Here is a 26,479-nt window from a genome sequence, read left to right as displayed (position 1 = left end):
CATTGAGACATTTTTCTGACTTCGACACTACTTTACAATGAAAGTATTGGAAACTGTTCGTGACCACGCCCCCTTTACTCATGACCACGCCCACTTTTCTAATTCATACCGGGTTTTGTTTGTAAAATGTTGGAGGGTATATGTATGTGTGTATGTATGTATGTATGTGTGTGTATGTATGCTGTGTGGATGTAGGTATGCTGTACAGGGGCAAACGCATGTTTTGTAAAGGGGGGGGGGGGGTTCCAAAGAGGGGGTGGGGGCAAGCATAAGGGAGCAGAGATATATATATATATATATATATATATATATAAAACAAGAAGCAGGGTAGCAGGCACTCTCAGTATGAGCAACCACCGGGGTGCCTTCCTAATAGGGAATAGATATGCTGTAGTCCCCTGGTTCAGACTTGGCAAGTCTCCTCCTCATTACAGGGACCAGGCGGCACTCACCGGATTTATTTCAAAGCAGCTTTATAGAAATTTAAAGGTTCAATATAACATATGCAAAATTATAGTGCAAAACATTCCGACGTTTCAACGCCACACAGGCGTTTTTATCAAGGTGCACAGTGCTAGAAACTACATTACCTGGCGGATGATCTGTGCACTACCGCTGCAGCTACCCCCCTAGCCCCAGCCAGCAGCCAGCACTCCTCGCTGGAAGGGGGGCGATCGCATTGGATCCTAGCATATAATAAATGCCTACACTCTTATTCACCTGAATACCTTACCATGGCCTGAGACAGTTACCTGATTGTATTTATTCTTTATTGTACAACTTTGAAGAAGCTGTTAATAATAATAATAATAATAAAAAAAATATTATTATTATTATTATTATAAAGGGGCAAACATAATGAAATACAAGAGCTCCTGTTATAATAATCCTGCCAACACAGTGCAGTAGGGATGTGTGTAATTTTTGCATCTATAGATAACCAGACACATCCAATATATGTAGAGCCTACACATCTGCTGACTGCTGTAGGCAACGGGCTGCTGCTGACTGTGAAACTACAAGTGTCAGAATGCGGAGACTTGCAGTTCCACTCTGTTTGCCAGGTACTGGCACCAAGGGGTGAGACTCACCGATGTGGTGCCCTCCTCCCGGGCCATATGCATCCTTTGCATCATCCTGATCAGCAGCTTCTGCTTCCTCCCTCCCTCCCACCCGCTGCCCGAAGCTCTCAAGCAGCTCAAGAACCCGCGCCACTTGTGGGACCACCCTGGACACCGACTCCGGGCCGCACTACTTGGTCAGGTCCTGTAGCTCGGAGCCCGGGCTCTTCGCTATGCTGAACACATCGTCCAGGGACAGGAAGGCTGGGATCAGCAGCCACACCATCTCCTGCTGCTCCTCCATCACCGAGACAGTGTGTCTCATCACACTGAAAAGCAGCAGTGTGCTAGGGTAGGCGAGCGCTCCGATCGTTCCTCTCTTAAATCTGTGCCTGTCACCTACGGCGATGTATCGGCAGCAGGGGGGGTTTATACAGTGTGATATTGTTTTTCTACAGTGTATACATATGCTCATTTTCTATTCAATAATGTGCTATATTTTGTTACTGCCTCCAACAGCTTTCTGCTTATACTTTTATCTATCTTAGTTAGATAGATAGATAGATAGATAGACACATGTAAGGAACCTCCCCTTCCTATACACACTATATTTAGTCCTCCGGGGCCCCCCTTGTCTAAAGTACCCTGGGCCCCCAGGAGCCTTAATCCGGCCCTGGATGTGGATGAACCATTCTCCTTGCTGCACCTGCGCCTACGTTTTCGTTTATCTGCAGCTTTCTGCTTGCATGTTTTCTCCTTATCCGGCAACAAGAATTGGGGAAAAAATCTGCACTCTCTAATTTATAGACTAATCAAGTGAAATAAATCACTCACATAGACCCCAATGTCATTTGGATTTAATATACATGAATTATTGGGGGTGCTACCTAAGACAACCAATTAGTAACACATGTTAAAGAAAGAGGAGAATGGGGTTGTACTGGTAAGGTGCACAAAGAAGAATTGTAATTAAAATATAACTTTTATTATATCATTAAGAGCCGTGAATCGGTCAGCAAGGCGAAATATATGGTTAAAATGACAGAAAGAATTTAGAAAGATCAAGTGCTCTAAGATAGAGAAGTGATAAGATTTAAAATATATCCACTCCGATGAATACAGAAACTACCAATGAAATTTAATTAGAATACCATTGACAGATGAATCTGTTGTATATACCTATAAATAGATAGTAGAGCCCCAGTTAGTGGCTCACTACTAAATTTAGGCTCCCAGTGTCCTCTATAATGTAGATATTATTATGAGATTCTTATTCTGAGTCAAGTACTCAAACATATGCTAATTTTCAGCTCCCAGTGTCCTCTATGCTGTAGATATTATTATAGAATTCTTATTCTGAGTCAAATACTCTAACGTACATAGCTTACATGTGTCCAAAAGAACCATTTAGGGTGCAAATTTGAGTGTCCTGAATCAACTATCTAATTTACCTGGGTATTCACTACCAGTATCTAACCAGCTATGTCAACAGCCACATAGAATCACCTAAGACATTATTAATCAATTAGTGATATTTTATTAATTTATTATTGTTGTTATTAATTATTATTTGTTTGTTGTAACAGTCTTCTAAATTATAAGAACCAAATTTGCAGGGGATATCTTTAATGCATATTTGTCACTTGTTTCAAAAATACTGTGTATACAGTAGAGATGTGCACTTGAAATTTTTCGGGTTTTGTGTTTTGGTTTTGGGTTCGGTTCCGCGGCCGTGTTTTGGGTTCGACCGCGTTTTGGCAAAACCTCACCGAATTTTTTTTGTCGGATTCGGGTGTGTTTTGGATTCGGGTGTTTTTTTCAAAAAACACTAAAAAACAGCTTAAATCATAGAATTTGGGGGTCATTTTGATCCCAAAGTATTATTAACCTCAAAAACCATAATTTCCACTCATTTTCAGTCTATTCTGAATACCTCACACCTCACAATATTATTTTTAGTCCTAAAATTTGCACCGAGGTCGCTGGATGACTAAGCTAAGCGACCCTAGTGGCCGACACAAACACCTGGCCCATCTAGGAGTGGCACTGCAGTGTCACGCAGGATGGCCCTTCCAAAAAACACTCCCCAAACAGCACATGACGCAAAGAAAAAAAGAGGCGCAATGAGGTAGCTGTGTGAGTAAGATAAGCGACCCTAGTGGCCGACACAAACACCTGGCCCATCTAGGAGTGGCACTGCAGTGTCACGCAGGATGGCCCTTCCAAAAAACACTCCCCAAACAGCACATGACGCAAAGAAAAAAAGAGGCGCAATGAGGTAGCTGTGTGAGTAAGATAAGCGACCCTAGTGGCCGACACAAACACCTGGCCCATCTAGGAGTGGCACTGCAGTGTCACGCAGGATGGCCCTTCCAAAAAACACTCCCCAAACAGCACATGGCGCAAAGAAAAAAAGAGGCGCAATGAGGTAGCTGTGTGAGTAAGATAAGCGACCCTAGTGGCCGACACAAACACCTGGCCCATCTAGGAGTGGCACTGCAGTGTCACGCAGGATGGCCCTTCCAAAAAACACTCCCCAAACAGCACATGAAGCAAAGAAAAAAAGAGGCGCAATGAGGTAGCTGTGTGAGTAAGCTAAGCGACCCTAGTGGCCGACACAAACACCTGGCCCATCTAGGAGTGGCACTGCAGTGTCACGCAGGATGGCCCTTCCAAAAAACACTCCCCAAACAGCACATGACGCAAAGAAGAAAAAAAGAGGCGCAATGAGGTAGCTGTGTGAGTAAGCTAAGCGACCCTAGTGGCCGACACAAACACCTGGCCCATCTAGGAGTGGCACTGCAGTGTCACGCAGGATGGCCCTTCCAAAAAACACTCCCCAAACAGCACATGACGCAAAGAAGAAAAAAAGAGGCGCAATGAGGTAGCTGTGTGAGTAAGCTAAGCGACCCTAGTGGCCGACACAAACACCTGGCCCATCTAGGAGTGGCACTGTAGTGTCACGCAGGATGGCCCTTCCAAAAAACACTCCCCAAACAGCACATGACGCAAAGAAAAATTAAAGAAAAAAGAGGTGCAAGATGGAATTGTCCTTGGGCCCTCCCACCCACCCTTATGTTGTATAAACAGGACATGCACACTTTAACCAACCCATCATTTCAGTGACAGGGTCTGCCACACGACTGTGACTGAAATGACGGGTTGGTTTGGACCCCCACCGAAAAAGAAGCAATTAATCTCTCCTTGCACAAACTGGCTCTACAGAGGCAAGATGTCCACCTCATCATCATCCTCCGATATATCACCGTGTACATCCCGCTCCTCACAGATTATCAATTCGTCCCCACTGGAATCCACCATCTCAGCTCCCTGTGTACTTTGTGGAGGCAATTGCTGCTGGTCAATGTCTCCACGGAGGAATTGATTATAATTCATTTTAATGAACATCATCTTCTCCACATTTTCTGGAAGTAACCTCGTACGCCGATTGCTGACAAGGTGAGCGGCGGCACTAAACACTCTTTCGGAGTACACACTTGTGGGAGGGCAACTTAGGTAGAATAAAGCCAGTTTGTGCAAGGGCCTCCAAATTGCCTCTTTTTCCTGCCAGTATAAGTACGGACTGTCTGACGTGCCTACTTGGATGCGGTCACTCATATAATCCTCCACCATTCTTTCAATGGTGACAGAATCATATGCAGTGACAGTAGACGACATGTCCGTAATCGTTGTCAGGTCCTTCAGTCCGGACCAGATGTCAGCATCAGCAGTCGCTCCAGACTGCCCTGCATCACCGCCAGCGGGTGGGCTCGGAATTCTGAGCCTTTTCCTCGCACCCCCAGTTGTGGGAGAATGTGAAGGAGGAGATGTTGACAGGTCGCGTTCCGCTTGACTTGACAATTTTGTCACCAGCAGGTCTTTGAACCCCAGCAGACTTGTGTCTGCCGGAAAGAGAGATCCAAGGTAGGTTTTAAATCTAGGATCGAGCACGGTGGCCAAAATGTAGTGCTCTGATTTCAACAGATTGACCACCCGTGAATCCTTGTTAAGCGAATTAAGGGCTCCATCCACAAGTCCCACATGCCTAGCGGAATCGCTCCCTTTTAGCTCCTCCTTCAATGCCTCCAGCTTCTTCTGCAAAAGCCTGATGAGGGGAATGACCTGACTCAGGCTGGCAGTGTCTGAACTGACTTCACGTGTGGCAAGTTCAAAAGGTTGCAGAACCTTGCACAACGTTGAAATCATTCTCCACTGCGCTTGAGACAGGTACATTCCACCTCCTATATCGTGCTCAATTGTATAGGCTTGAATGGCCTTTTGCTGCTCCTCCAACCTCTGAAGCATATATAGGGTTGAATTCCACCTCGTTACCACTTCTTGCTTCAGATGATGGCAGGGCAGGTTCAGGCGTTTTTGGTGGTGCTCCAGTCTTCTGTACGTGGTGCCTGTACGCCGAAAGTGTCCCGCAATTCTTCTGGCCACCGACAGCATCTCTTGCACGCCCCTGTCGTTTTTTAAAAAATTCTGCACCACCAAATTCAAGGTATGTGCAAAACATGGGACGTGCTGGAATTTGCCCATATTTAATGCACACACAATATTGCTGGCGTTGTCCGATGCCACAAATCCACCGGAGAGTCCAATTGGGGTAAGCCATTCCGCGATGATCTTCCTCAGTTGCCGTAAGAGGTTTTCAGCTGTGTGCGTATTCTGGAAACCGGTGATACAAAGCGTAGCCTGCCTAGGAAAGAGTTGGCGTTTGCGAGATGCTGCTACTGGTGCCGCCGCTGCTGTTCTTGCGGCGGGAGTCCATACATCTACCCAGTGGGCTGTCACAGTCATATAGTCCTGACCCTGCCCTGCTCCACTTGTCCACATGTCCGTGGTTAAGTGGACATTGGGTACAACTGCATTTTTTAGGACACTGGTGAGTCTTTTTCTGATGTCCGTGTACATTCTCGGTATCGCCTGCCTAGAGAAGTGGAACCTAGATGGTATTTGGTAACAGGGGCACACTACCTCAAGAAATTGTCTAGTTCCCTGTGAACTAACGGCGGATACCGGACGCACGTCTAACACCAACATAGTTGTCAAGGCCTCAGTTATCCGCTTTGCAACAGGATGACTGCTGTGATATTTCATCTTCCTCGCAAAGGACTGTTGGACAGTCAATTGCTTGGTGGAAGTAGTAAAAGTGGGCTTACGACTTCCCCTCTGGGATGACCATCGACTCCCAGCAGCAACAACAGCAGCGCCAGCAGCAGTAGGCGTTACACGCAAGGATGCATCGGAGGAATCCCAGGCAGGAGAGGACTCGTCAGAATTGCCAGTGACATGGCCTGCAGGACTATTGGCATTCCTGGGGAAGGAGGAAATTGACACTGAGGGAGTTGGTGGGGTGGTTTGCGTGAGCTTGGTTACAAGAGGAAGGGATTTACTGGTCAGTGGACTGCTTCCGCTGTCGCCCAAAGTTTTTGAACTTGTCACTGACTTATTATGAATGCGCTGCAGGTGACGTATAAGGGAGGATGTTCCGAGGTGGTTAACGTCCTTACCCCTACTTATTACAGCTTGTCAAAGGCAACACACGGCTTGACAAATGTTGTCCGCATTTCTGTTGAAATACTTCCACACCGAAGAGCTGATTTTTTTGGTATTTTCACCAGGCATGTCAACGGCCCTATTCCTCCCACGGACAACAGGTGTCTCCCCGGGTGCCTGACTTAAACAAACCACCTCACCATCAGAATCCTCCTTGTCAATTTCCTCCCCAGCGCCAGCAACACCCATATCCTCCTCATCCTGGTGTACTTCAACACTGACATCTTCAATCTGACTATCAGGAACTGGACTGCGGGTGCTCCTTCCAGCACTTGCAGGGGGTGTGCAAATGGTGGAAGGCGCATGCTCTTCACGTCCAGTGTTGGGAAGGTCAGGCATCGCAACCGACACAATTGGACTCTTCTTGTGGATTTGGGATTTCGAAGAACGCACAGTTCTTTGCGGTGCTTTTGCCAGCTTGAGTCTTTTCATTTTTCTAGCGAGAGGCTGAGTGCTTCCATCCTCATGTGAAGCTGAACCACTAGCCATGAACATAGGCCAGGGCCTCAGCCGTTCCTTGCCACTCCGTGTGGTAAATGGCATATTGGCAAGTTTACGCTTCTCCTCCGACAATTTTATTTTAGATTTTGGAGTCCTTTTTTTACTGATATTTGGTGTTTTGGATTTTACATGCTCTGTACTATGACATTGGGCATCGGCCTTGGCAGACGACGTTGCTGGCATTTCATCGTCTCGGCCATGACTAGTGGCAGCAGCTTCAGCACGAGGTGGAAGTGGATCTTGATCTTTCCCTAATTTTGGAACCTCAACATTTTTGTTCTCCATATTTTAATAGGCACAACTAAAAGGCACCTCAGGTAAACAATGGAGATGGATGGATACTAGTATACTTATGGATGGACCAGCGACTGCCGACACAGAGGTAGCTACAGCCGTGGACTACCGTACTGTGTCTGCTGCTAATATAGACTGGATGATAATGAGATGAAATTAATATATATATATATAATATCACTAGTACTGCAGCCGGACAGGTATATATATTTATTATGTAATGACTGATGACGGACCTGCTGGACACTGTCAGCTCAGCAGCACCGCAGACTGCTACAGTAAGCTACTATAGTAGTATGTATCAAGAAGAAAGAAAAGAAAAAAAACACGGGTAGGTGGTATACAATTATGGATGGACCAGCGACTGCCGACACAGAGGTAGCTACAGCCGTGGACTACCGTACTGTGTCTGCTGCTAATATAGACTGGATGATAATGAGATGAAATTAATATATATATATATAATATCACTAGTACTGCAGCCGGACAGGTATATATATATTTATTATGTAATGACTGATGACGGACCTGCTGGACACTGTCAGCTCAGCAGCACCGCAGACTGCTACAGTAAGCTACTATAGTAGTATGTATCAAGAAGAAAAAAAAAAAAAAAAAAACACGGGTAGGTGGTATACAATTATGGATGGACCAGCGACTGCCGACACAGAGGTAGCTACAGCCGTGGACTACCGTACTGTGTCTGCTGCTAATATAGACTGGATGATAATGAGATGAAATTAATATATATATATATATAATATCACTAGTACTGCAGCCGGACAGGTATATATATTTATTATGTAATGACTGATGACGGACCTGCTGGACACTGTCAGCTCAGCAGCACCGCAGACTGCTACAGTAAGCTACTATAGTAGTATGTATCAAGAAGAAAGAAAAAAGAAAAAAACACGTGTAGGTGGTATACAATTATGGATGGACCAGCGACTGCCGACACAGAGGTAGCTACAGCCGTGGACTACCGTACTGTGTCTGCTGCTAATATAGACTGGATGATAATGAGATGACATTAATATATATATATATATATATATATATAATATCACTAGTACTGCAGCCGGACAGGTATATATATTTATTATGTAATGACTGATGACGGACCTGCTGGACACTGTCAGCTCAGCAGCACCGCAGATTGCTACAGTAAGCTACTATAGTAGTATGTATCAAGAAGAAAGAAAAAAAAACAAAAACACGGGTAGGTGGTATACAATTATGGATGGACCAGCGACTGCCGACACAGAGGTAGCTACAGCCGTGGACTACCGTACTGTGTCTGCTGCTATATAGACTGGATGATAATGAGATGAAATTAATATATATATATATAATATCACTAGTACTGCAGCCGGACAGGTATATATATTTATTATGTAATGACTGATGACGGACCTGCTGGACACTGTCAGCTCAGCAGCACCGCAGACTGCTACAGTAAGCTACTATAGTAGTATGTATCAAGAAGAAAGACAAAAAAAAAAAACACAGGTAGGTGGTATACAATTATGGATGGACCAGCGACTGCCGACACAGAGGTAGCTACAGCCGTGGACTACCGTACTGTGTCTGCTGCTAATATAGACTGGATGATAATGAGATGAAATTAATATATATATATATAATATCACTAGTACTGCAGCCGGACAGGTATATATATTTATTATGTAATGACTGATGACGGACCTGCTGGACACTGTCAGCTCAGCAGCACCGCAGACTGCTACAGTAAGCTACTATAGTAGTATGTATCAAGAAGAAAGAAAAAAAAAAAAAACACGGGTAGGTGGTATACAATTATATATATATTATATACAATTATATATATATATATATATATATATTAAACTGGTGGTGATTAATTAAACTGGTGGTCAGGTCACTGGTCACACTATCAGCAACTTGCAAGTAGTACTCCTAAGCAGACAATCACAATATATACTGGTGGTCAGTGTGGTCACAATGGCAGTGTGGCACTCTGGCAGCAAAAGTGTGCACTGTACGTTAAAATATGTACTCCTGCTCTCAGACTCTAACTGCTCCCCACTGTCTCCCCCACAAGTCAGATATACAGTCACACTATCACTTCAGCAAGTAGTAGTACTCCTCCTAATGCTCCCCAAAATTACTAAAGTAAATACTGTGTCTCTCTCTACTCTAGTCTCACTCTCTTCTCTATAAACGGAGAGGACGCCAGCCACGTCCTCTCCCTATCAATCTCAATGCACGTGTGAAAATGGCGGCGACGCGCGGCTCCTTATATAGAATCCGAGTCTCGCGATAGAATCCGAGCCTCGCGAGAATCCGACAGCGGGATGATGACGTTCGGGCGCGCTCGGGTTAACCGAGCAAGGCGGGAAGATCCGAGTCGCTCGGACCCGTGTAAAAAAACCTGAAGTTCGGGCGGGTTCGGATTCCGAGGAACCGAACCCGCTCATCTCTAGTATACAGCTGTTGCTGCCTCTGCCCCACCTGTCAGAAATGGATTATATCTGGATGGGGTTGATTAAGCCTATCTACTAATATTGCAAAAATGGGCACCTTCATTTGTGTCAAAAAATGGGATAATCTTTATTCCCTGACACAGATTATCGATGATTCTGGAACAATGTCTAGTGTGCCTCACTTTGAAAATATAATATAATAAATTCACATATCACACTTGCTATATGTAACAATAGTGTATCCACTAGAATTCATTGATAGACTCCGGTCAAATAGTATCCTACGTTCTTGAGATTAAATATAACTGTCGATGGAGGGAGTGTTTGGTGTAGGTGGGCTTATTGTGCAGTTCTATTGCATAAAAGATTAGACAAGGCTGAAGCTAGGGATCAGTCAGGTAGCCAGTCCGTGCCTGTCCCTGTGGTGCCAGGACCTTCAGGGTCTCAAAAGCGCCCCATATCCCAGGTCGCTGACACAGATACCGACACAGATACTGACTCTAGTGTCGACTATGAGGATGCAAAATTACAGCCGAAGGTGGCAAAAGGTATTAGGTACATGATTATTGCCATAAAAGAGGTTTTGCATATCACGAGGAACCCCCTGTCCCTGACACGAGGGTTCACATGTATTTAGGGAAAAAGCCTGAGGTCACGTTTCCGTCCTCATTTGAGCTAAGCGAATTATGCGAAAAGGCTTGGGAATCTCCGGATAGGAGACTCCATGTTCCCAAAAGGATTCTCATGGCGTATCCTTTTCCACAGAAGGATCGGATACGATGGGAATCTGCGCCTAAAGTAGACAAGGCGCTGACACGCTTATCCAAGAAGGTGGCACTGCCTTCTCCGGATACTGCTTCCCTCAAGGATCCTGCTGATCGCAAGCAGGAAATTACCATGAAGCACATTTACACACATTCAGGAACTATAGTTAGGCCGGCCATGGCGTCGGCCTGGGTTTGTAGTGCTGTCGTGGCATGGGCAGACTCCTTATCTACGGAGATAGACACCTTAGATAGGGATACCATTCTAATGACCATGGAGCATATCAGAGATGCTGCCTTGTATATGAGGGATGCTCAAAGAGACATTTGTTTACTAAGCTCTAGAATAAACGCTATGTCTATTTCTGCTAGGCGGCTCTTGTGGACCCGACAGTGGACGGGAGACGCCAACTCAAAGCGGCATATGGAGTCATTGCCTTACAAGGGGGAGGAGTTGTTTGGAGAAGGCCTCTCGGACCTAGTCTCTACTGCTACGGCCGGTAAATCTAATTTTTTACCTTATGTTCCCCCGCAGCATTCTAAGAAGGTACCACATTATCAAATGCAGTCCTTTCGTTCCAATAAAAACAAGAAGGTACGAGGATCGTCCTTCATTGCCAGAGGTAAAGGCAAGGGAAAAAAGCTGCACTCAGCTAGTTCCCAGGAGCAGAAGTCCTCCCCTACTTCCGCAAAGTCCTCAGCATGACGCTGGGGCTTTCCGGGGGGAGGGGTCAGATCAAGTGGGGGCACGTCTTCGTCTTTTCAGCCACGTCTGGGTTCAATCACAGGTGGATCCCTGGGCAATAGAGATTGCTTCCCAGGGATACAGACTGGAATTCGAAGACATGCCCCCTCGCCGGTTTTTCAAATCGGCTCTGCCGGCTTCCCCGTCAGAGAGGGAGCTAGTGTTAGCGGCAATTCACAAATTGTACATTCAACAGGTGATAATCAAGGTTCCTCATCTCCAGCAAGGAGAGGGTTATTATTCATCCCTGTTTGTGGTACCGAAACCGGACGGTTCGGTCAGACCCATTCTAAATCTAAAATCCCTGAACCTGTACTTGAAGAGGTTCAAGTTCAAAATGGAATCGCTCAGAATGGTCATCGCTAGCCTGGAGGGAGGGGATTGGATGGTGTCCCTGGACATAAAGGATGAGTACCTTCATGTTCCGATTTTCCCCCCTCACCAGGCGTTTCTGAGATTTGCAGTCCAGGATTGTCACTACCAATTTCAGACGTTGCCGTTTGGGCTTTCCACGGCCCCGAGAATTTTCACCAAGGTAATGGCGGAAATGATGGTGCTCCTGCAGATGCACGGCTGGATTCTCAATTTACCGAAATCCCAGCTAGTACCTGCAACGCGTCTGACCTTTTGGGCCTGATTCTAGACACAGACCAAAAAAGAGTTTTTCTTCCGGTGGAGAAGGCTCAGGAGCTAATAGCCCTGGTCAGGAACCTTTTAAAGCCAAAAAAGGTTTTGGTGCATCATTGCACAAAGGTTCTGGGAAAGATGGTGGCTTCATACGAGGCCATCCCCTTCGGCAGGTTCCATGCGAGGACTTTCCAATGGGACCTATTGGACAAATGGTCCGGGTCCCATCTACATATGCAGAAACGGATCACCCTGTCTCCCAGGGCCAGGGTATCTCTCCTGTGGTGGCTGCACAGTGCTCACCTCCTAGAGGGTCGCAGGTTCGGCATTCAGGACTGGATCCTGGTGACCACGGACGCGAGCCTCCGAGGTTGGGGGGCTGTCGCACTGGGAAGAAATTTCCAAGGTCTCTGGTCAAGCCTAGAAACTTATCTCCACATCAATGTCCTGGAGTTAAGGGCCATTTACAATGCCCTATGCCAGGCGGAGGAGTGGCTTCAGAACAAACCGGTTCTGATTCAGTCGGACAATATCACGGCAGTGGCTCATGTAAACTGCCAAGGCGGCACAAGGAGCAGAGTGGCCATGGCAGAGTCGGCCAGGATTCTGCGCTGGGCGGAAGGCCATGTAAGCGTACTATCAGCAGTGTTCATCCCGGGGGTGGACAACTGGGAGGCGGACTTCCTCAGCAGGCACGACCTGCATCCGGGAGAGTGGGGACTTCATCAAGTCTTCACACAGATCGTGGATCGGTGGGGACTGCCTCAAATAGACATGATGGCGTCCCGTCTCAACAAAAAGCTAAAGCGGTATTGCGCCACGTCAAGAGTCCCTCAGGCGGTAGCGGTAGACGCTCTGGTGACACCATGGGTGTTCAGATCGGTCTATGTGTTTCCTCCTCTGCCTCTCATACCCAAGGTATTGAGATTAATAAGACTAAGAAGGGTCAGAACAATTCTCATTGTTCCAGATTGGCCAAGGAGGACTTGGTATCCGGATCTGCAAGAGTTGCTCAAAGAAGATCCGTGGCCTCTTCCTCTAAGGCAGGACCTGCTGCAGCAGGGGCCCTGTCTGTTCCAAGACTTACCGTGGCTGCGTTTGATGGCATGGCGGTTGAACGCCGGATCCTAGCTGAAAAAGGGATTCTGGAGGAGGTCATTCCTACCCTGATCAAGGCTAGGAAGGATGTGACATCGAAACATTATCACCGTATATGGCGGAAATATGTTTTTTGGTGTGAGGCCAGAGCTGCTCCTACAGAGGATTTCCATTTGGGCCGTCTGCTTCACTTCCTTCAAACGGGAGTGAATTTGGGCCTAAAATTAGGGTCCATAAAGGTCCAAATTTCGGCCTTATCCATTTTCTTTCAAAGAGAATTGGCTTCTCTTCCTGAAGTACAGACTTTTGTGAAGGGAGTGCTGCATATTCAGCCTTCCTTTGTACCTCCGGTGGTGCCTTGGGATCTTAACGTGGTATTAAGTTTCCTCAAGTCACCTTGGTTTGAACCACTCAAAACAGTGGAGTTGAAATACCTCACTTGGAAAGTGGTCATGTTGTTGGCCTTAGCTTCTGCAAGGCGTGTTTCGGAATTAGCGGCTTTATCATATAAAGCCCATACCTGATTTTTCACGTGGATAGGGCAGAGTTGAGGACTCGTCCTCAATTTCTGCCCAAGGTGGTCTCATCTTTTCATATGAACCAACCTATTGTCGTGCCTGTGGCTACACAGGACTTGGAGGACTCCGAGTCCCTGGATGTGGTCAGGGCTTTGAAGATTTACGTGACCAGAACAGCTAGGATCAGGAAGACTGAAGCTCTGTTTGTTCTGTATGCGGCCAACAAGGTTGGCGCTCCTGCTTCAAAGCAGACAATTGCTCGCTGGATCTGTAACACGATTCAGCAGGCGCATTCTACGGCAGGATTGCCATTGCCTAAATCGGTTAAGGCCCATTCTACTAGGAAGGTGGGCTCTTCTTGGGCGGCTGCCCGAGGTGTCTCGGCACTACAACTGTGCCGAGCTGCTACTTGGTCGGGGTCAAACACCTTTGCAAAGTTCTATAAGTTTGATACCCTGGCTGAGGAGGACCTCCTGTTTGCTCAAACGGCGCTGCAGAGTCATCCGCACTCTCCCGCCCGTTTTGGAGCTTTGGTATAATCCCCATGGTCCTTACGGAGTCCCCAGCGTCCTCTAGGACGTTAGAGAAAAAAGGATTTTACTTACCGGTAAATCTTTTTCTCGTAGTTCGTAGAGGATGCTGGGCGCCCATCCCAAGTGCGGACTTCTTCTGCAAGACTTGTATATAGTTATTGCTTACATAAGGGTTATGTTATAGTTGGTCGGTCTTGAACCGAGGCTATGTTACTTGTTCATACTGTTAACTGGGTAGTTTATCACAGGTTATACGGTGTGATTGGTGTGGCTGGTATGAATCTCGCCCTTAGGTTACATAAATCCTTTCCTCGTACTGTTCATATCCTCTGGGCACAGTTTCTCTAACTGAGGTCTGGAGGAGGGACATAGAGGGAGGAGCCAGTGCACACCCAGAATCCAAAGCTTTCTTAAAGTGCCCTATCTCCTGCGGAGCCCGTCTATTCCCCATGGTCCTTACGGAGTCCCCAGCATCCTCTACGGACTACGAGAAATAGATTTACCGGTAAGTAAAATCCTATTTTTTCTGGAGTTATATAACAATATGCGGTACAGGAGAGCGTACCTCTACACCACACAGGGCAAACCCTGTGAAAATTATTTGGATTAAATATTAATAACCCCTTTATTTGGAGTAAATAATTTACAGGACAGCACCACTGAACTTATATGGCAGCACCACTGGACTGGATTTATACGGCAATACCACTGGAATTATACGGCAGTATCACTGGACTTATACAGCAGTACCGCTGGACTGGATTTATACAGCAGTATTACTGGACATATACGCCAGTACCACTGGAATTATATGGCAGTATCACTGGAATTATACGGCAGTACCACTGGATTTATATGCCAGTTCCACTGGAATTATATGGCAGTATCATTGGAATTATGCGGCAGTACCACTGGACTTATATGGCAGTATTACTAGACTGGATTTATACGGCAGTATCACTGGATTTATACGTTAGTACCACTGGAATTATATGGCAGTATCACTGGAATTATACGACAGTATCACTAGAATTATACGGCAGTATCACTGGATTTAAACGGCAGTACCACTGGGCTGGATTTATATGGCAGTATCACTGGAGTTATACACCTGTACCACTTGAATTATACAGCAGTATCACTGGAATTATATGGCAGTATCACTGGAATTATATGGCAGTACCACTGGACTGGATTTATACGGCAGTATCACTGGACTGGATTTATACGGCAGTATCACTGGACTGGATTTATAGGCAGTATCACTGGAATTATACATCAGTATCACTGGAATTATACGGCAGTATCACTGGAATTATACAGCAGTACCACTGGGTTTATACGGCAGTACCACTGGACTGGATTTATACGGCAGTACCACTGGATTTAAATGCCAGTACCACTGGAATTATACAGCAGTATCACTGGCATTATACGACAGTATCACTGGAATTATACTGCAGTATCACTGGAATTATACGGCAGTACCACTGTAATTATACAGCAGTACCACTGGACTGTATATATACGGCAGTATATACGGCAGTATCACTGGACTTATACGCCAGTACCACTGGATTTATATGGCAGTACCACTGGACATATACGGCAGTATCACTGGATTTATACAGCAGTACCACTGGACATATACGGCAGTATCACTGGAATTATATGGCAGTACCACTGGACATATACAGCAGTATTATTGGAATTATATGGCAGTACCACTGGACATATACGGCAGTATCACTGGATTTATACGCCAGTACCGCTGGACATATACGGCAGTATCACTGGACATATACGGCAGTACCACTGGACATATACAGCAGCACAGGGATACCACCACTGGACTGATGCAGGACAACACAGCACCACTGCAATGGACTGGACTTATACAGCAGCAGTGGACATATGGCAGCAGGGGACATCACCACTGTGACTGGACTGATGCAGCACAAGACATTACCACTGTACTGATGCAGGACAACCCAGCACCACTGCAATGGACTGGACTTATACAGCAGCACTGGACATATGGCAGCAGAGGGCACCACCACTGTGACTGGACTGATGCAGCACAATACACCACCACTGAACTGATGCAGCACAAAACAGCAACACTGGACTGGACTTATACAGCAGCACTAGACATATGGCAGCAGAGGGCACCACCACTGTGACTGGACTGATGCAGCACAATACACCACCACTGAACTGATGCAGCACAAAACAGCAACACTGGACTGGACTTATACAGCAGCACTGGACATATGGCAGCAGAGGACACCACACTGTGACTGGACTGTTGCAGCACAAGACACTACTACTGTACTGATGCAGGACACTGAGGACAGAGACACGTCCTCTCGCTACACTCTCCAATGCCGGACTGAAAATGGCGGTGATGCGCGGCTCCTTATATGGAATCCAAACCCCGCGGGATGATGACCTTTTTCCTCGTTCAGGCCTCCGGGTCAGGCGGGAAAACCTGAGCATGACTCGGATCCGGGCTCGAGTAGTGAAGTCCAGTAGGGTTTGGTTCTCAGGGAACCAAACCCGCTCATCTATTATATATATATATATATATATATATACATAAACAGGAAATTCAGCACTCACCATAGCAAGCTCACTTATCTAAATTCATGGCCAATTCACTAACTAAACTCCCATCATTTATTTATTGATGTTGTGAGGATAAGGGAGGGGCCTTAGACTGCACACCTATAGCTGCCAGTAATGTGAGGTGCTACCTACTGAGACTTGTAGTTCTACCGAAGAAAAAAGGGGGGTGTTGTAGGTGCACTGTCTCTAGCATTACTGATATCATATAGCTTAGCATATAATAAATAGTGGAGTTTAGTTATGAATTGATCAATGCATGAAGCTGCAGCCCCGCGGCAAGGGACTCCACTCTGCTGCAGTACCTAACACTATAGGGGTTCAAACCTAGGGCACGGGACCCCCCAAAAAACCACAGCCAAGCAACCCCAGGGCATCGCAGGGAATAATTATGTGTAGTGAGAAGGATTAAGGGATAGGTGAGAAAAAATATATAGGTGTGCAGTCTAAGGCCCCTCCCTAGCAAACTAAAAGTGTTTTGTATAGACACACCTGAAGGAGTGAGACACCTTCAATCTTAGACTTGCACCCACCCGCACCTAACCCTCATTTATTTTAACTAGGGTACCTTGCATGACTGCACTTGTGAATATGGCACAATTCTAGGTAAGTCCAATTATTCAGAACAATAGGTCAGAAATGGGGTGGCTCCTGGGGTACGGGGCCTCCTGGACTGCCGTGGCTGGGCGACAACTGGGCATCGCAGCATTACATTTAATTTGGCACTTTCACCGTTTGTTTATTATACATGTTACACATTTTTTTCACTTATATTAATTCAACCCATAACACCCTTTTTTTCTCACCTATCCCTTAATCCTTCTCACTACACATAATTATTCCCTGCGATGCCCTGGGGTTGCTTGGCTGTGGTTTTTTGGGGGGTCCCGTGCCCTAGGTTTGAACCCCTATAGTGTTAGGTACTGCAGCAGAGTGGAGTCCCTTGCCGCGGGGCTGCAGCTTCATGCATTGATCAATTCATACTCGAGCCCGGATCCGAGTCATGCTCAGGTTTTCCCGCCTGACCCGGAGACCTGGACGAGGAAAAAGGTCATCATCCCGCGGGGTTTGGATTCCATATAAGGAGCCGCGCATCACCGCCATTTTCAGTCCGGCATTGGAGAGTGTAGCGAGATGATGTGTCTCTGTCCTCAGTGTCCTGCATCAGTACAGTGGTAGTGTCTTGTGCTGCAACAGTCCAGTCACAGTGTGGTGTCCTCTGCTGCCATATGTCCAGTGCTGCTGTATAAGTCCAGTCCAGTGTTGCTGTTTTGTGCTGCATCAGTTCAGTGGTGGTGTATTGTGCTGCATCAGTCCAGTCACAGTGGTGGTGCCCTCAGCTGCCATATGTCCAGTGCTGCTGTATAAGTCCAGTCCATTGCAGTGGTGCTGTGTTGTCCTGCATCAGTTGAAGAAAAGAAAATTGGAAACCGCACTGGTGTAATAAGTGTATATGTATAATGATAACTATCTGTAATTAACTGATAATTAAATTCAAGGTTCAAATCCTCATTTTAGGAAGCAGATACATAAGGTAACACACTCCTTATTTTTGTGTATCAAAAAGCTGCCCATCAGTGGTGCTCCCCCGAGTCAGTTATTCTCAATGTAAACATGGAAAGAAGAAAAAAAGAAGACTCTTTTTGGGAAGCACTCCTATACAGATAATGTTGTATGACTGGATGTCACAATAGCTGACTAAAATACAATACTTTAATAATTCTCATTAAAATTAATTATTGAGGAGTTCAATGAACGCCAATATTTGTTAAAATGGTGACATTGCGAAAATATAGAAAAATGTATATAGATTACAAGGTACAGATACCTAATATAAGCCGAGATGGGTATATCTGTGAATTTGTGAACAGACAAAACAACTGTAGGACAACCTGTGGTCAAAAAAATTGATCATTTAGTGTATATATATGACCATCATTTGAAAACTGCTGTACATCCCAAATGGGAATTGAATCCTAGCAGGTAGTTGAATCATAGGTCATAACCGAGATGTAAGTCAGTGCTCTATTTTAGTGACAGAAAGGGTGGCAAATATTTGCAGTACCAGGGTGTTCCTTGGTGGTCTCCCATCCAAGTACTTAAACCGGCCCTCCACTGCTTGGCTTCCAAGATCAGATGAGATTGGGCATCTCCAGTGGGGTATGACCGCAGACCTTATGCTTACCCTTGTCACGCTGTGTCCTAATTGGGCACAAATAAGAGCCGATTTGCGTAATTATGTGAACCACAGGTATCGAGGCAGCTGATTTGGTATAAGAAAAATCAAGAGTTTTTTTCTCAAAGATATAACACAAAGATATAACACAGAATTCAGATACCCATCTAAATTTTCACGGTTAAATCAGTCGCAGTACAAGTAGAAAAGACATCTATGCTGCACAGATATTTCATATGAATATCGGATATTCTAGATTATAATATTCTTTTAACTATGCAGAGAGGGAAACCTCCAAATTTGGTCTCCAAAAAAATCAATAGATGTATGAAAATACACCATGGATTGTGCAAAAAGTATATAACATAAGCAATGCAATCTCCAGCTCTAATGCCCCATCATGAATTATCTTTAGGCAATAGGAAAATAATAAAACAGACAATATACCATATATATCATCAGCTAGGTGTTTCAAAACAACATGGATTTCTGCATTACAAAGAGAGAAAACATTTGTGTGTTTGATAAGCTCCAAAAGATATTGGATGTATCTGCATCCGCTGTTTTGGTAGCAATATAGACCAAACTAAGAATGGCACTTGTTCACTTACTGGTGATGATTGACTGTCACTTAAGCATATGGTAGAGTGATCTGCCACGTGGATGTGAGTTTTTCGTGCACACAAAAGAAAAAGTGCATATATCAAAAATATTACCTCATCCAGGTGTACATTCATTAAGCTATGTCCTACTTGTATAAGGGAGATGATAAGGGAGATCCTGATGTGTGGAAGGTGCTGGCCACGTCTGCCCGCGTACTGCCCGCTGCTGTGCTCCGGTCGCACTGTTCTTCCTGTTAGGCTGGTTCCCGTAGCGACGAACTATGCCGTGATCGGCTAAGTTGCGGTCACGTGTGCGCACCACGTGACCGTGAGGTTGTTGCCTCTCCTCCTTCTTCCTGACGTACGTTTCGCAAGATAGCTTGGTCACAGGGCGTCGGTCTGTGACCAAGCTATCTTGCGAAACGTACGTCAGGAAGAAGGAGGAGAGGCAACAACCTCACGGTCACGTGGTGCGCACACGTGACCGCAACTTAGCCGATCACGGCATAGTTCGTCGCTACGGGAACCAGCCTAACAGGAAGAACAGTGCGGCCGGAGCACAGCAGCGGGCAGTACGCGGGCAGACGCGGCCAGCACCTTCCACACATCAGGATCTCCCTTATCATCTCCCTTATACAAGTAGGACATAGCTTAATGAATGTACACCTGGATGAGGTAATATTTTTGATATATGCACTTTTTCTTTTGTGTGCACGAAAAACTCACATCCACGTGGCAGATCACTCTACCATATGCTTAAGTGACAGTCAATCATCACCAGTAAGTGAACAAGTGCCATTCTTAGTTTGGTCTATATTGCTACCAAAACAGCGGATGCAGATACATCCAATATCTTTTGGAGCTTATCAAACACACAAATGTTTTCTCTCTTTGTAATGCAGAAATCCATGTTGTTTTGAAACACCTAGCTGATGATATATATGGTATATTGTCTGTTTTATTATTTTCCTATTGCCTAAAGATAATTCATGATGGGGCATTAGAGCTGGAGATTGCATTGCTTATGTTATATACTTTTTGCACAATCCATGGTGTATTTTCATACATCTATTGATTTTTTTGGAGATCAAATTTGGAGGTTTCCCTCTCTGCATAGTTAAAAGAATATTATAATCTAGAATATCCGATATTCATATGAAATATCTGTGCAGCATAGATGTCTTTTCTACTTGTACTGCGACTGATTTAACCGTGAAAATTTAGATGGGTATCTGAATTCTGTGTTATATCTTTGTGTTATATCTTTGAGAAAAAAACTCTTGATTTTTCTTATACCAAATCAGCTGCCTCGATACCTGTGGTTCACATAATTACGCAAATCGGCTCTTATTTGTGCCCAATTAGGACACAGCGTGACAAGGGTAAGCATAAGGTCTGCGGTCATACCCCACTGGAGATGCCCAATCTCATCTGATCTTGGAAGCCAAGCAGTGGAGGGCCGGTTTAAGTACTTGGATGGGAGACCACCAAGGAACACCCTGGTACTGCAAATATTTGCCACCCTTTCTGTCACTAAAATAGAGCACTGACTTACATCTCGGTTATGACCTATGATTCAACTACCTGCTAGGATTCAATTCCCATTTGGGATGTACAGCAGTTTTCAAATGATGGTCATATATATATACACTAAATGATCAATTTTTTTGACCACAGGTTGTCCTACAGTTGTTTGTCCTGCATCAGTCCAGTGGTGGTATCCCTGTGCTGCTGTATATGTCCAGTGGTACTGCCGTATATGTCCAGTGATACTGCCGTATATGTCCAGCGGTACTGCCGTATAAATCCAGTGATACTGCCGTATATGTCCAGTTTGTATATGTAAGTAGGTGGCCATGGGCTACATGCACCCCACCCTATGACTGGTGAGTGCAGATATTGCACCCCGCTACTGGGGTGGCGAGTGCTGTGGTTTTATATTTGTTTTTTATATATATATATATATATATATATATATATGTGCCATCTGTATATGATGGAGGTTAGTCCAAATGGTACCCGTTCTTTGTTTAATTAAACAGGCAGAACAGGTTTATAGGATGACACAGGGTTAATGCAGCAGGTATGTATAACAGGGGAAATAGTGAGATTATTCACTAATTGGAGCACATAACCTATTAAAAAGCAATCAAATAAATTTGTATAGATCAATATAAAAACACATGTATTCACAATAAACACAAAAAATATAATAAATATATAAAAGATTAATGTCAAGTGCCACAATTAGACTCACTTCTGTAAAATGGACCTTTCTGGGAAAATGAGTAAACACGGTGACCAATATGCAAGGTGGTGATATTAATATTTTATAAATCCAGTCTTAAATAATGTTAAATAAGCTGGTGTTAATGGTGCTTGCTCCTAGATTGACTGACTGAAAATGGGTCAATTATTCACGTATATCCAGATAGAGGAGAACACAGACTGAGCTCCAAGTCTGTGCTATGCTCAACCCTGTGCTTGGTGTAGTGATAACCAGCCGCTACCTTGGGGCTGTGCATTTCTATATCATTAAATCCAAAAGCAGCAGAATGCGTCTGTAGGAGATAGGCGCCTCCTGTTTGCATTTGCAAGATCCAAGTGCTGCATTTGAGGACACAGCCTTGGATCACCGTCATGACTTGTTTGTGATCCGCAATGGTTTTATGCTGAAACTTACTCAGGCTGGCCGTCAGATCCGGACACCTGGGTCCAGAAGTCTGCATCTGACGGTGCAGACCCTGGACTCATCACACTTTCAAAATGGAAGCAACATGCCCATTTTAAACAATGGTGCTGGATGCCGAATGAAGCAGCAAGGACAGGTGGAGGTGTGTACATGGTAACTGCTTGACCTATGAGGTTGCTCAGTAATCAGGTGATGGGAGGGGCTTAGCCCTTATGAGGGGAGGATTGATTAAGTTCTCCCTCTTTTCCTCAGGAAAAATTGAACAGAAGTGCTCTGTGTTTGTATTGTACTGAACTGCTTATAACTGTGAATTTGTTGTATTTGTTGTATTTTCTTCTCTGTTTTCCTTTCAACCTTTACTACTCTCTATTTTTCTCACTCTTTTTCTTTAATATCTCCTTTATCTCACTATTCTTTACTTTAACATGCCAAGGCCCAGTCGTGCTGCGGGTCCCCCTATCCGTTTTATTGAAAGGGATGGAAGGGGTTCTGCTGAGTCTGTGTCAAGTGGGGGACAGGTCATTTCAGCACAGGGAAGGGTAGTTAATGTTGGTAGTAATTCCACCACCAAGGGTCGGGCTCGACCTCCTGAGAGAGCTGTGGTGGGCGGAGCTGCGTCACGCAGAGGCCGGGTGACCAGCTCGTCTGTGGTGGCGTACTTAGCGGTGTGAATGCTAATCCTTTGGAAGTGCAGACTGAAGGTACGATGTCTTGGAGCATGGGTGCAATGGTGGAATCACGGAGTAGGGTGATGCGGAGAGCGGTAACATCGAGAGGAATTACCTCAGGATTGTATGTTCTGGAAGTGCGCCGCGGTCGTCCCGTGGGCCCGCTGGGACCGTGGCTGGCAGGGGATCCGGTCTGAAGATTGACACTGTCTAGGTCGACAATGTTTAGGTCGACCACTATAGGTCGACAATCACTAGGTCGACATGGTTGGAAGGTCATAAACAAAGAAAACCCAACAAAAAAGAAAAGTTGGAAAGTAGACTCTTGTGTGGGAGCACTCTATTCAGAGGATTGGATATATATTAATCAATTCTGATAAGACATAATTTTATTAATTCATTATTAAAATATGAATGTAGGAGTAAATTGTACGTAAGATAATGTAGCTACGCGAAAATATAACACTATATTGTGTGCAATTAATGTGGTTTTCAATACCACAATAGAAACCGGAAATCAAATATTTGGGCTGTTGGTTTTACTGAGATAACAGTAACACCTTTGTATAATATATGACCATCATTTATTCTACAGCAGTCCTATTCAGGATTAATTAGTCGTAGAGAATTAAATCATAGGTCATACAGAACCGAATGCCAATTGGTATTATTAGGGATCACTCTAGATCGTGCAGAAGAATATTTTGCAGTACCAGGGTGTTCCAGGGTGGTCTCCCATCCGAGTACTGACCCGGCCCTCCACTGCTTGGCTTCCAAGATCAGACGAGATCGGGCATCTCCAGCGGGGTATGTCCGCAATTTCTTAATCTGCCCGTTCAGTCAATCCCAATACCTGTATCACCAGAGTTGTATAACAGAGGTGAACTGAATCAGTCGTATGTTCAGTATCTGAAATTATCTTGTGCCCATGAAAATAAATTTGTAGCAATATTGATCACCATGCAATAATACACAGGGGCATCCACTGTGCATTTAAACAAGGTTATATTAGCGACAGTTATCATATGCAAAGATTCTATGCAAGGGTGTCCACTTGCATACCCGGGATATGATAATGATGTATAATCAGGCAACAATTATAGCAAACCTGTTGCTGTAGGCAATATATAGTATATGTGGCCTCTAATAATTTATACCACACACGCCACCACAGCAAGAAAAATGCACACAGAAATAATGATTGAGTAACAATTTGCTGCAATTATGCAGCTAGTAAACCTCTTTAGGATTCTTTGTGCAATAATCTGCCGTATGTGCCCATGAAAATGAAATTGTAGCAATATTGATCAAAATGCAATAATAATACACAGGGACATCCACTGTGCATTTAAACAAAATTACATTAGCGACAGTTAGCATATGCAAAAATTCTATGCAAGGGTGTCCACTTGCATACCCGGGATATGATGATAATGTATAATCAGGCAACAATTATAGCAAACCTGTTGCTGTAGGCAATATATAGTATATGTGGCCTCTAATAATTTATACCACACACGCCACCACAGCAGAGAAAAATGCACACAGAAATAGTGATTGAGTAACAATTTGCTGCAATTATGCAGGAAAAAAAATGTATACTCTGCGCTATATATACACTGTATCAGATTAAACTATAGTGTGCAGTCTGTCATATAGAATAATTGACTCAGTAGAACTGTGAAAGTATAACAATAAATTCTTTATCTAATATTTAAAAAGAGGTGTACATTTCATACAAGATAAGCAGCATGTATTAGGCAACAATTAATTTATAATCACAATTAGTATAGCATACAATGAGATGAAATATCTTTGTTATATTGCTAGATAAAAATAGAAGTACACTGGCGTCCCAGTGTTTAATAAATGTCTCGTAAAAATAATCACAGCCTTATTTAATGATGAACTTTTGTGTATATTGATGTATAATTACCCATGTGCAGATTCCTGAGAGTATGAATAAACAGGGTCCGTTAATGTATCTGTGCACATAAATGGGTATGCAGTTAATTAAGCTGATTAAAGCTGGTTTGGAAAAGGCCGTATATTTATCACGGCTATACTCCGGATAGATAATAGTTCTTAATAACCTGTGTGAAGATCTCCAAAGAACCCACCTCCTCAAACCGGGTGTTAGACCTCACTGCGGAGGCCAGTAGCAGTCACTCGGTACGGGTGAGCGGAGAACCGGACGTCTGCAATAATAACAATCTCCTCAAACCGGGTGTTAGACCTCACTGCGGCGGCCAGTAGCAGTCACTCGGTACGGGTAGGCAGAGAACCGGACGTCTGCAGTACGGCACCTAGACGGATGTCAGTGCTCTCGCCGAGAGCCGCTGGCTGGAGCGCCCGGCGTGTATCCAAGCCGTGGTAAGATGTAGCTGTGAAGGTCGTTGGCTGTGAGGCCGTTTAGCAAGATCGATCAGCAGGTATTGCCGAACAGCTGAACTTTGAAAAGTGGGCGTCAACGCGTTTCGTCTCCTTGGCAACCGGAGACTTCCTCAGGACGAATCCTGAGGAAGTCTCCGGTTGCCAAGGAGACGAAACGCGTTGACGCCCACTTTTCAAAGTTCAGCTGTTCGGCAATACCTGCTGATCGATCTTGCTAAACGGCCTCACAGCCAACGACCTTCACAGCTACATCTTACCACGGCTTGGATACACGCCGGGCGCTCCAGCCAGCGGCTCTCGGCGAGAGCACTGACATCCGTCTAGGTGCCGTACTGCAGACGTCCGGTTCTCCGCTCACCCGTACCGAGTGACTGCTACTGGCCTCCGCAGTGAGGTCTAACACCCGGTTTGAGGAGGTGGGTTCTTTGGAGATCTTCACACAGGTTATTAACTATTATCTATCCGGAGTATAGCCATGATAAATATACGGCCTTTTCCAAACCAGCTTTAATCAGCTTAATTAACTGCATACCCATTTATGTGCACAGATACATTAACGGACCCTGTTTATTCATACTCTCAGGAATCTGCACATGGGTAATTATACATCAATATACACAAAAGTTCATCATTAAATAAGGCTGTGATTATTTTTACGAGACATTTATTAAACACTGGGACGCCAGTGTACTTCTATTTTTATCTAGCAATATAACAAAGATATTTCATCTCATTGTATGCTATACTAATTGTGATTATAAATTAATTGTTGCCTAATACATGCTGCTTATCTTGTATGAAATGTACACCTCTTTTTAAATATTAGATAAAGAATTTATTGTTATACTTTCACAGTTCTACTGAGTCAATTATTCTATATGACAGACTGCACACTATAGTTTAATCTGATACAGTGTATATATAGCGAAGAGTATACATTTTTTTTCTTGTTTTTCAATTAATTGGCAACCTAGCTAGTTGTCCTACTCAGCTGCTATTGATGCACTTTATATAATTAATTACTAATTGTTATCAGCGCCGGAAGAATAACAGTTAAGGACAGGTGTCCTGCTCTGTTTATTCCCTTGCAATTATGCAGCTAGTAAAACCTCTTTAGGATTCTTTGTGCAATAATCTGCCGTATTTAGGAATAT

The 26,479-nt window shown here is 44.6% G+C and overlaps 3 pseudogenes; 1 reads left to right on the top strand and 2 right to left on the bottom strand.

The window, feature by feature from the left end:
* Positions 1–18,846: 18,846 nt before the first annotated feature.
* LOC134947193 (5S ribosomal RNA) lies at positions 18,847–18,967 on the bottom strand (annotated as a pseudogene).
* Positions 18,968–20,964: 1,997 nt separating this feature from the next.
* LOC134947192 (5S ribosomal RNA) lies at positions 20,965–21,085 on the top strand (annotated as a pseudogene).
* Positions 21,086–23,632: 2,547 nt separating this feature from the next.
* On the bottom strand, positions 23,633–23,752 carry LOC134946016 (5S ribosomal RNA; annotated as a pseudogene).
* Between the last annotated feature and the right edge of the window lie 2,727 nt (positions 23,753–26,479).

The sequence above is a fragment of the Pseudophryne corroboree genome, chromosome 7, assembly GCF_028390025.1.
Source record: "Pseudophryne corroboree isolate aPseCor3 chromosome 7, aPseCor3.hap2, whole genome shotgun sequence".
Lineage (NCBI taxonomy): Eukaryota > Metazoa > Chordata > Amphibia > Anura > Myobatrachidae > Pseudophryne > Pseudophryne corroboree.
Note: the sequence above shows the minus strand (reverse complement) of the source record. Positions and strands in the feature narration are given on the sequence as shown.